Genomic DNA, 11,633 nt, shown 5'->3' with positions numbered 1-11,633 from the left:
TCTGTCTCAAGGAGTGGCATCACTTAAGTAAGCAAATGGAAACCCTTAAGCAAAGTATCTTTAATATAACTTTAAATTTGACAAATATTAAGAATAATCACACGATTTTTGTAAAATATTTAACGTCATTTTATTTAAAAACATTTAAAATATTAAATTTAGCAAGTAAGCCCGGAATATTTGTGTTCCAGCGTGCCCTACTTTTCCAAATGTTATTGTTTACATCCATCTGTGAATTCGTAAACAGTTTCGAACTCCCCCACATAATTTTCCTAATAAATTGCCGAATTTGCAAGCGTACATTCATTGCTCCGTTACGAACCGAACGACTGCAATGAAGATTCTAGTGCTCTTGGTATGCATCATTATCGGTAAGTATAAGATATGCCGGAATTATTTTCAAAATTATACATTAGCCAGTTAATTTTAGTTTTCCACTTTTGGTTTTAATAAGATTTAATTTATAATAAAACGAGAAATTCTTTGACAGGAAGTACTTTCGCTGGACAAGTTAATGGACCAACTGGAGAAATATCAGAAAAAAAAAGTGACAATGATATAGCGAAAATAGGTATTTATGGTATTTTTGGCAACCTATTTGAGTTTCTAAACTATCTTCTTGGAGGCCTAGACAAGGATTTGAAAAATTTTTTTGACAGATTGTTTGTAAGTTTTGCTATTTTTATTATTGTAATATGTCTGTTGTTTATAAAGAATAATTCATTTTCACTAGCGATAAACCTATAACAGTGTGAACTACGTTTAAGATATTTATTTAATAATCAATAAATAATTAGTTCTCTTAATTGAAACAATATCTTGTCATTGTATATTATCTGCAGTTTTAATTAATTATAATTATTACACTATTCTTTATCTTTTATTAGGAGTTTGTCTGGATGGTTCAAGAAACGTATAGTAGACTTTTTCGATTATCCAGAACAGTATTGTTAATAATTGGAATGGCAAAAATACGGCAACTTCAGATGGTCATCTGAGTTAACTGTATACATTCTTTTCCACACGTTTCATTCAAAAATTTAACCGTTTTATTTACTGTGTACAGTACTTAAACGGTACCGGATTAAGCAGGATGACTTTCTTAGGCATTGCGGATAATGGAGAGTCTACTGTACGCTCATATCTTAGAAATCTAGAATGCTGCATGTCTGCATTTATTTTCTCTTTATCTCTCTAAATTTAAAAATTATTAATTTGACAAATTGATTTATAAATATTTTAATATTTTACAAAAGTTTGATATATATTTTTTTTTTTTTGGTGTAAAAATCTCTCGATATAATCATTTAAATATACCTTTTATATCTTGCTTATAACTAACAGATATGCTGTTTTCATTTTTCTATAGATATCAGAATATGTATAAATACTCATAAGCTTTTAAGTAATTTTAAATAGAAAGATTTAAGTGATAAATTTAAAACCATATATTATTTAATCTTTTAGGAATTTCTGAATATAGAAGAATGTTATCCTTACTTTGAAGATAAACGAACACTTGTTGTAAAAGGTAAATGTAGACCAAAATGTCGCCCTCCTTTTGTAATTTATAACTGCGACAATGTTAATGATAATTTTATACCTGTTCGTCCTCGTCCTCCTTCTTTTCCTACTCGTCCTCCTTCTTCTCCTACTCGTCCTCCTTCTTTTCCTACTCGTCCTACAACACGTCCACCAGTAGATCCTTGCGAAAACTGCAAAAATATATATTATATTATTGCCAATTGCGAATACGCTGCATATATTCAGGGACTGGAATGCATGTTGAATGCGTTTTTCAATTATGAATTAATAGATTATGATTGCTTAGCATACAGATTTCAATGTCCAGAAGAATGCCTTTACGATTCTGGCTATTACGATAAATACGAAAACATATGTTACGATCTTGAAGCGTTTTTCGAATATTTGTATTATAATTATGAAGAATGTATCAGTTTCTTAAAATAAATCAAATATAATTAATTGTTCGAATGTAATAAAAAAAAATCGAAATTCTGTTAAATGATTTAAAATGTCTAAAATTTAAAATTGAATTTAATTAAATAAAAAGAATAAAAAAAAAATATGTAGCCTCTACTAATTTATTTGTATAATTTAAGCGACAGATTTTTCTTTCCGACAAATTTAATAAAACTTTATCTAAATTCTCTTATTTATTAAATAATTATAAATAAAAATTTTAACCTGTATGACCTTTACGAAATTGGTTCATCACCCGTGGAGTAGATGAAACCACTAAACACAAATCGCGGGTTGGAACCTCACTAAAAGGCTAGTTAACCTTTTAGGTTAACTAGCCTTTTAGTGTAACTAGCCTTATATAGGTAAAGAATGGGTTTTCTTTACCTATATAAAGGGGATGATCACCGCTATCTTGTAAATAAATAAATATATATATATATATATATATATATATATATATATTATTATTATACTTGAATGTTATAAAATTTTGAAATTTACTCTTAATTCATGGCGCTAGTTCACAATGATACAGGGGTGAATGTATGTTTTAACCTTCTAATTCGGACCAGGTTCGAGTTACACTACTGATCTCAATACAGAAATCGTTTGACCCTTTTCCAGTGTGAGCCCAGACGATACAGGAGAAGGATCGTCAATGTTAATAAACGGGTGATAGGGTGGAAAAATTGGGTGCTTTAAAATCCAATTGTCACATTCCCAGTAGTAGATCACATAAGAAAGGGAGAGAGTGAGACAATTAGAAACCCAACACCGAATATAAAGCGCTTTCCACGAATATATTTTGTACTGTAAGCGTGTATTTGATGATTTATTAACCGTGCATTAAGTTGTAAACACGTGTCAGTGTGAGTGTCCTAACCTATCTTGCCAGATCGCGAGAAAAACGACGAAAGATCGTAATATCTATCGTCATTCTGACAGATCAAAAGAAACTCGAGTACTGCTATATTTTACTGCAAGATAGGGAAGTCTATACTGTGTCAAGCCACGTGTAGACTACATACTGACAGTAAAAGCCTAGAATCTAGTAACCGGATTAGAAATCCTAATTTATAATAATACAAGCAATAAGTAGTTTTATAAGTAATTTATTTTTTGCAATAGTGCTGATATCTTACATATTTCCAAATAAGAAAATAGATTTATATCTAACTTTTGAAACAAAGACACGAAGCATAATTGTGACATTTTCTTTTATTTTACTAAAAATATTAATTTTCCAGATGTTAATATAAGGCAGAGCAGGTGAAGGTGTTAGCCTGTCACCTTTTAGGAACCAATTTTGAGTATGGATTAGGAATCTCAGTTATATTTCATGGGCGATGTGTCTAATTCCTTGTGTGAGAACCGAGGGGGATAAGCGGTGAGCGTGACCCCACTTACCGGCTTCTCTGTCAGAATTTGGCCGTAGGAGGGTTATAGTGTAGTGGGGAGGGTTGGTGAGGTCGGGATAAGGTGTCGGCCATACTCAAGGATAACAGGCATGATATAATATAAAACTAATTTAATAGACAGCTAAACATATACAAAAAGTACAAAAATGGAAGATTCAGTTTTACTTACAATTATTCTACAGATACCAAATTAACAGTGATTATTTCTATCAGCACGACAATTCTATTTGGCGCGTGTGACCGTTCGTACGTTAACGTTCGTAATACTAGTCTAACTTATAACTAGGCGAGACAGAGAGAGAACGAGAGAGAGTTTACAAAACAATCTAAGTTAATACCTCTTGATGAATACTCGCGGTGTATGGATCCTGGATTATGCGCTGTCCTGCAGACATTCGCTGATCTAGCGGAGTATCGGAGGTGAGCCGTCGGCGATATTGGCAAAGTCGGCCGTAGGGTTCTGTGTTTTGATGATGTCCGCCGTAGAGTATGGCGGCCAGGGAGTCTGGTTGATGTCCTCCCGGAGGACTGTGTTCAACCCCTTTATTACCCGTTTTCGGGGAGCTGACTAATACATCGAATGATGTAACCCGTTGTAAGTTTGATCTGTCTAGAGTTTGTTTATAGTAATTGTCAAAAATCAAACGTTTCGACAAATTTATGACCTTTTTTTTATCCGATATGGTTACTCAATCTACCTCATAAAATTGATAACAACTGTCAAACATTCAGAATAAATGATCGGAGGTGACAAGGTCAAAATTTGTCTTGCGACCTTAGTAATAATTGTTCTGTCGGTGAGGCATCTAATCGGTTTTACCAGTGACAAAATCGGCGAAATAGGAAATGTGTGGGTTGGTTCGATTCGGACCCTTCTGTTAAGGTGACCTTCTCATTACGAGAAACAAATTCAGTCTCGTGTTAATTGGCTAGCGCCGTTGATCACGACGAAGGTGAAAATGAACAAATGATACCTGGTCGCGAGGGGAGAATCGTCTCTGACGTTCGGAACGTATTTGAAAGAGTAAAAAGTCACTCTTTAAAGTGACGCAATAAATTTCCACTTTCGTCCATCCGTCCGTTTGTCGGTCATTCCTTAATATCGAGAACGGAGTTAGAAAGATAAAAGCAGAGACTTAATATGGAACCTTAGAAGGAGTAGGATTATTCCCGTTACATCTGGGGTGTATAACAACCATAATATTACTTTTCTTTTCTATTAATTAAATTAGTTGACCGTTTTAACTTTAATTATTAACAGAAACCACTTTTTCCATTATAGAAAATTAGAATTCCATAAATTAGAAAAAGAAAATTAGTCTATCCCCATTCCGAAATACCGTCAGAAACGACTCAGTGGAATTAATTTTTAATTTTAATTCCTCACAAAACTCGTACACAGCCTGTATTTTCCTACGTCAGGCAGCTGCTGTCGGCGCAACAAGCACTATGTCGTCCGAATATGACACCGAATGTACTACCTACCTATCAATTTAAAAGCCGTCTTTCTATCCCTTAAAACAGTTATTGAATCAAACACATAAAAATTAAACAAGCGTGGTGTCTTAAAATAACACGACTCGTGAAAAAAGGGAAGAAAAATGGAGCTAAAAGCATTTTCCTTCTTTTTTTTCACGAGTCGTGTTGTTTTAATAATGTTGTTAATGTGTATAAGGGTGGAGCTAAAATTTTTTTAGCTCCATCCTTATACACATTAACATGTGATAGAATAAAAAGGGGGTAAACTTAAATCTAAAATTAAGTACATAATTAAAAGGGGGAATTTTTATAAAATTAATAATGGAATACCTGTAGAGTGCGAAATAATTTCGAATGAAAAATACAAAAAACATAGACCAGATAGTAGAGGTTGAAAAGATGTGAGCACTCCCTGTATCGTACACTAAATGTTTGGTGTGTTGACCTACACAGTGGGATACGATGATAGAGGGAGGGAGGGAGGTAAATACATCTTAATGGGCTTAGCTACTTAGAAATGGTTGCCAGATGTCATTGATGATTGCACCTGTATTTAGGTTCATTCTGTGTATTTCATTAGTTTTAATAATTTCAATGTGTCCATAAAATTTTCTTTTAGTAATATATATATATTTTTTAAGAATTTTGACGCTGTCTAGTGAGATCTCGCAGCCAGCTTGGTTGCAATGAGTAGCGACTACTGAGCTGGTGTAATCATACTTCATCGCTGTTATATGCTCTTTTATACGATATCTTAACGCTCTGCTAGTTTCACCTATGTAATAGTACATTGGATGACACGTACAAGTGAAGCTGTAAACAAGATTATTATTTAATAAAACGTATTTAAATAAACGTATTTGTATTACTATTAAGTTGTTTTTCGGTTTTTAAGAAATTTTTGATTTTATTGTTTAGTGTGGGTGTTAAAATGATATTATATGGTGTTAGTATTCTTTGGATGTTTTCAAGAATGGTAGGGGTATAATCTAATTTTTTGTAAATTGTTTGTGTCTTTGGTTTCGGTTGACCTGACGAGTTGCTGTGTAGTAAAGTGTACGATACAGGGAATACTCACATCTTTTTAACCTCTCCTATCTGGTCTATGTTTTTTGTACATTTTTTCGGAATTATTTCGCACCCTTATTAATTTTATAAAAATTCCGCTTCTTAATTATGTACTTAATTTTAGATTTAAGTTTATCCCTTTCTATTCTAGCACATGTTGTTATACTGTTATAATGTGTATAAGGGTAGAACTAAAAGAATTGTAGCTCCATTTTTCTTCTCTTTTTTTCACCTATGTCTTCTCATGAGTCGTGTTGTTTTAACTGTTCTTGTGTGATTTGTTCTCAACTGCAACCTTATCCTAAGAAAATACATATAGTAAAGCTATCATCTTTATAAGTTATTCTTCTGCCCGGTATTTAATCATTTTCTTTCATAGATGTGAAATAATAAAAGAATCACAAGCCTTTTCAATATAAAAAAATACAGCAAACATCTTATGTTTTATTTTACTAAGTTGTAATTAAATAATTGCAATTAAGACAAATAAGGCTAACTGAGTACCCTCATTTTTAACATATGCAAATCGAATATGGTTTTTATAGTTATTCTGTTCAATCCAATTATAAAACTAAGGACTGAAAATGCTATAGCCCTGTAATTTTGTGGATGTTTCCTCTCCCGTTTTTTAAAAACAATAAGTAAAGAACCACCTTGTTCCAGTCTTTTGGAATCTTACTTATTTAAAGTCTCTCTTATATAAATCATTAAATTGTTTAAACAAGAATTCTGCAATATTCCTCGGTAAATTTTTTATTAGAAAATTGGGAATGAAGTCATAAACTGGAGCTGTATTATCCTTTAATTTTCTTATATTATTATAAATTAGGCCTATACAGAACTTATATTATTTACATTAAATAAATGTTCATATGTTTTATCTGTTGGATGTCAATTACATTTAAAATTAGAAATATTTATTCCAAAAAAGTTTAAAATACCTTGACAAACTCTCAAATGGAACTTTCATTTTCTAATAGCCTTTGGAACTATGGAACTAATGGCCTTTCGTTTTCTTTTAAAATTTGTCAACGAAAACGATTTACAAAATTCCGTCTCTTTATCTATTAAATGGGAGATTTACAATTATTATATAAATCTTCGATTTTCCCTAAGTTGACTCATATATCGACGGAGTGTCTATTAAAGCAAAAACATAATTTTTCCTTATGTTATACTTTAACAATTCACCAATACATTTTGTGATTAAAACCAATAATCGTCCAGATGCTCGACCAAGTCTTCTATTTCTTTGAGCCTTTCCGAATAACACAAAGTGCTCTTGTTCGAAATATAACCTATCTTCTTCCTTCATTTCGACCGTCCATGTCTCTGAAAAATCAATAATAAAATGGTTCCTTAAATATTCTTTAACAGTTCTCCTATACAGTTTTTCCTGCAACCCCTGAATATTCCAACATCCAGTAGTCACTTTAGATTTATCATTCTACTTTGTTTTTAAGGGGAGATTGTTCCCTAGACTACTAGTGTTATCTAATTATCTACTGAACCGATATTTCAAATTATAATACCTTATATGTCAGCAACCTCGAGCACGAAATGATATTTAACTACTTGCCACGTGAAACACGAATAACGAGTGGGGTGCACTTGGCAGGTAGAATTAATGCTCTGTAACTCCTCGGAAAATGTGCGGAGGAAGATGGTTTTAGTGATATTTGAAAGATAATCGAAAAATGAATGAAAATGTTTTATTAAATTTTTACATAAATTAATCGTTTCGGAAATATTTAAGCTTAAATTGTATATAGGAAGTAAATTGCTGATGCAGGTGGTGAGTTATTAGTGCGTGTCACAGCGGGAATGACTCACTAATGATAAAGTCTTCATTAATGAAGAGTTTATCTTATTAATTTATGACAAATATTTATATTACAAGTAAATACGTACAGTTATATATTACTATTTTATTCAATTAATTATCCAAGTAAAAACATCACACTTTCGATGATCACAATAGTTTTTCTTCGATAAACATAATCTTGGCGCTTGGGAGCGAAAGGATTAATGAAAATTTTTATTATTAATGGCCGTTACGTCTGTAACATTGGCACTAATGACTCACCACCTGCAGCCGCAATTCACTACCTATATACAATTTGAATTTAAATATTTTCGAAACTATTACATTTTGTGGAAATCCAATAAAACGGTGTCATTTATTTTTCCATTATCTTTGTAATGTCATTTAAATCAACATTCTATGACCATTTTCTGAGGAGTTTCGGTGCATTAATTCTGCCATGTGTACACATACTACTTATTCAAGTTTAGGCGGCAATTAGTTAAGTAAACCCTACTTCGTTTAATGTATAATGAACTATGTCAGTGGCTTGTTCACTTGGAAGCAGTTCACATCTTACTACACAATCTTCCAGTTCTTTAAAAGCTTACATCGAATAATTGAAGCTAAGAACAAATCTTTAAAAAAAAATAATGATAAGTTATATTGTATGATATATCTTAATATATTAATGCTTGTTTTGTCTGTATTTTATTTATTTAATTATAAATTTGGTTTAACACAAACAAAAAGATTTCTCGTACACCTGACTGTGTCTATTCAACAATTAAAATTTCAGCATGCTTTTCGACAACACAACAAAACAGATTGTCTTCCCTCTCAACTGGTTTTTTGTTGACGAAATCACACTGGAGTTATACCTGTTGCGAGGTATTAATTGTTGAATAAACATAAGTTATTATATAGGTGTTGATAAAGATAAGGACAGTAAGCCTAATACAATACCAACTATAATAAACAATTATAAAATACTGTAGTTAAATAACAAAGCACGATATGTGTAATTTTAAAATAATAATAATAATAATAAACAATTAGGAAAATGTAATAATAAAAATAAACTTAAAGTTGTTAAAGCAGATTAGACTAAACTACTGATAATTATGGAACAGAAACAATATGAGAAAGAAACAGAAGGTTTTTTTAAAAAATAGAAACACATGAAAATAGATGAAAATTTGCTTATAATTAAAACATAAAGTAAAAATATTAACTAAGAATTATATTACTCTAGTAGAATAAAAATAAAAATTAAGAAATAAAGAGTATAGAGAACTGACGAGAGCACCCTTCGGTAGTCAAGACTCTGACATCACCTATGACTTTTTGGGTCAAAAAACCTTCGAATTTCGCCAGTTTTTCAAGAGCGGTCGCGTATATAGGGCTTTACAAATTAAGTGATGAAGGAGGAAAAATAAGAGAAAAGGAAGTGGTTGCTTTTTTTGCTGCTCAAAAAGGCAATATCGAATGGAAACTCTAAGTTATTTAATCCCAAACTTTCTCTTTACTTCCGTGGATGAGTCGTCTCTCCAGGAAGTGCAGTCGTTGAAAGGGAAGACGGATTTGTGTAGAGCAACACGATACGTGTTGCTCTATACAAATGAAACAATCCTTTACATTATGCAGGAATTTCTATATAATTGAATGCTTAAATTGCATGCTTATATTTATATAATGTTACAAATTAGTTTGCTTACGTAGACGTTTTAATTGTCTACTTACTTACTTACTTAAATGGAGCAGTCCATCCTTCCTGACAGTTCGTCAGGAGGTTGGTACTCCAACTTTATTCACGACCTTGCTTCGCATCTTGCTTTGCAAGGGTTTAAATACATACATGCGGACGTAGCCGCTATATTATTATCCCGACATTGTTATCTAATTTATAATTTATTTGTATCCGGATAATGTTGATGAGTTCGAAAGTTCACTCATGTTAGAATGTTGTTAAGTTTTTGAGTAGTGACAGTTTGTCTTTTCCTTGTCTAAGCTCCTATGAACTCCCCTAACATATTGTGCACAATACTCACTTCGGTATTAAGAGGATCCTTATGTCTTATTGTGTTGTTCTATGGTATTAGTGTGTATTTCTTCTTCCTCCCCGTTGTGTTTTATCGCTGTTTTCCTGTCCTCCGTTTCGTTGTATTCCATCCTTTCTCATCGTACTAGTCTGTCGTTCCCATTGACATATTCTGTCGCACGTTCTCGATACTTACTTTGGTGAGGATAGGGGTTTCCCGTCTTTATCGTTGTGTGCTATCATAGTATTCTGTGATTATTCCTCCTAGTTGTTGTGTTATATCTTTCTGCTGACATTGTATTCTATCATGGAGTTTTATTGGTATTTTCCCTTCGTTGTTAATCTTGTAAATGTGTTTGCAGTTAGTATTTCGTATGAAACCATTTCTTGTTTCAGCACGTTTTCTCAGAACGCACTGGTTGAGTTCTTACATGTATTCCATTATATATTAGTTGTCGGTTATTATGGTTATAGAAACAATAATAATATTAATTGCTTTATAATACAGTGGAGGGTGTATCACTATAATCTATGGTCGGCTACGAAAGTTTATTTCACAAACTATTCCAATAGTTGATAGGAATATGTTAGATAAGGCACCTATGTGGTGCAGGTGGTTTTGATGATTTAATTTACTTAAGTGAGCAGTGCAGAGTATATCACTATAGTCTAAAGTCTGCTATGAAATATATTAGCACCGTCTCATACTATTGATGTTGAAGAGGTGAACAATTTGGCATTTATGTCGTTCAAATGATTTAGTTATGTACATTTGCGGAAAGTATCCTAGGCAATTTGAATTAGTGTAGAAATCACCTATGTGTTACGGTAGAGAGGTGAAAGTCCCATTGCAGATTTTATGTATTTCACCGAACTTTTGGACCTATTTTATATATAGAGTTCGGCAATCCCAAAGAAAGCACTGAGAATTAACTTATAAAGAGGATGGAGGTGAAATGGAATGTCCTAAACTCAGCATTGAATGTGAACACTAAAGACCTGTTACCAATTTGTACTACCCTAACTGCTACAACAGAAACATTCACAGACTGTATTCATCCCTTAGGAAGAGCTAGTTTTTATCGAGATAATTTCGATTATAGAGGTTTCCCAGCATAAATTAGCTAACTTATGCTGGGAAACCTCTATAATCGAAATTATCTCGATAAAAACTAGCTCTTCCTAAGGGATGAATACAGTTTTAATTGTCTATAGCCTATCGAAAACTAGCTCTGTTAATGATTGAAACAGATAACTGAATTGTTTTTACTTTTATATAAATGTAATACGATCAGGGCCGGATTATCAAATAGGCAAAGTAGGCAAATGTCTAGGGCCCGTAAGTCGGAGGGGCCCGGCTTCAGTGCAGAAGATTTCTCTGTTTGAAAATGAGTTAAATTTAAGAAATTCGATAGGACAGAAAATGCTGTACTTAACAATTCTTTTCTTACTAAGCTCCTCTCGACTAGCCATTGCCTAAAAAGAAAAAAAAAAAAAAAGGTCAACAGCCTACCGTGGGTCAGAAGTAACGCCACGGGATCTCGCGCCATCTAGATATATTCCTAGGGCCGCGTCTCGTGGTAGTACCGATGTATGGATGGTTATGATTTATTTTCTAAATCTACACCTATATGTCGCGACATCGCATATACGATTCAGCGTTCAAGTCGAGTGCGAAGATATTACAATTCAATAGTGTTTTATAAAAGAGTTAAAAAGGGTGACACTACGGTGTGACTTGGGGTGACACCACGATATCCGCACCGGGTGTCACCCATGCTAGCTACGCTAATGTCACATTATATAAGATTTGTTTAGAAGCAACTTATTTAAATGG

General features: G+C 32.7%; 1 long non-coding RNA gene across 1 annotated transcript; it reads left to right on the top strand.

Annotated features, from left to right (window-relative positions):
- Positions 1 to 300: 300 nt before the first annotated feature.
- Positions 301 to 532, top strand: LOC136977347 (uncharacterized). Its single transcript, XR_010881077.1, has 2 exons — positions 301 to 371; positions 491 to 532. It is a non-coding gene; the product is annotated as an uncharacterized lncRNA (long non-coding RNA).
- Positions 533 to 11,633: the final 11,101 nt, after the last annotated feature.

This window comes from Centruroides vittatus, unplaced genomic scaffold, assembly GCF_030686945.1.
Source record: "Centruroides vittatus isolate TY-2023 unplaced genomic scaffold, ASM3068694v2 contig_455, whole genome shotgun sequence".
NCBI lineage: Eukaryota > Metazoa > Arthropoda > Arachnida > Scorpiones > Buthidae > Centruroides > Centruroides vittatus.
This window is presented reverse-complemented; position numbering and strand designations above follow the sequence as displayed.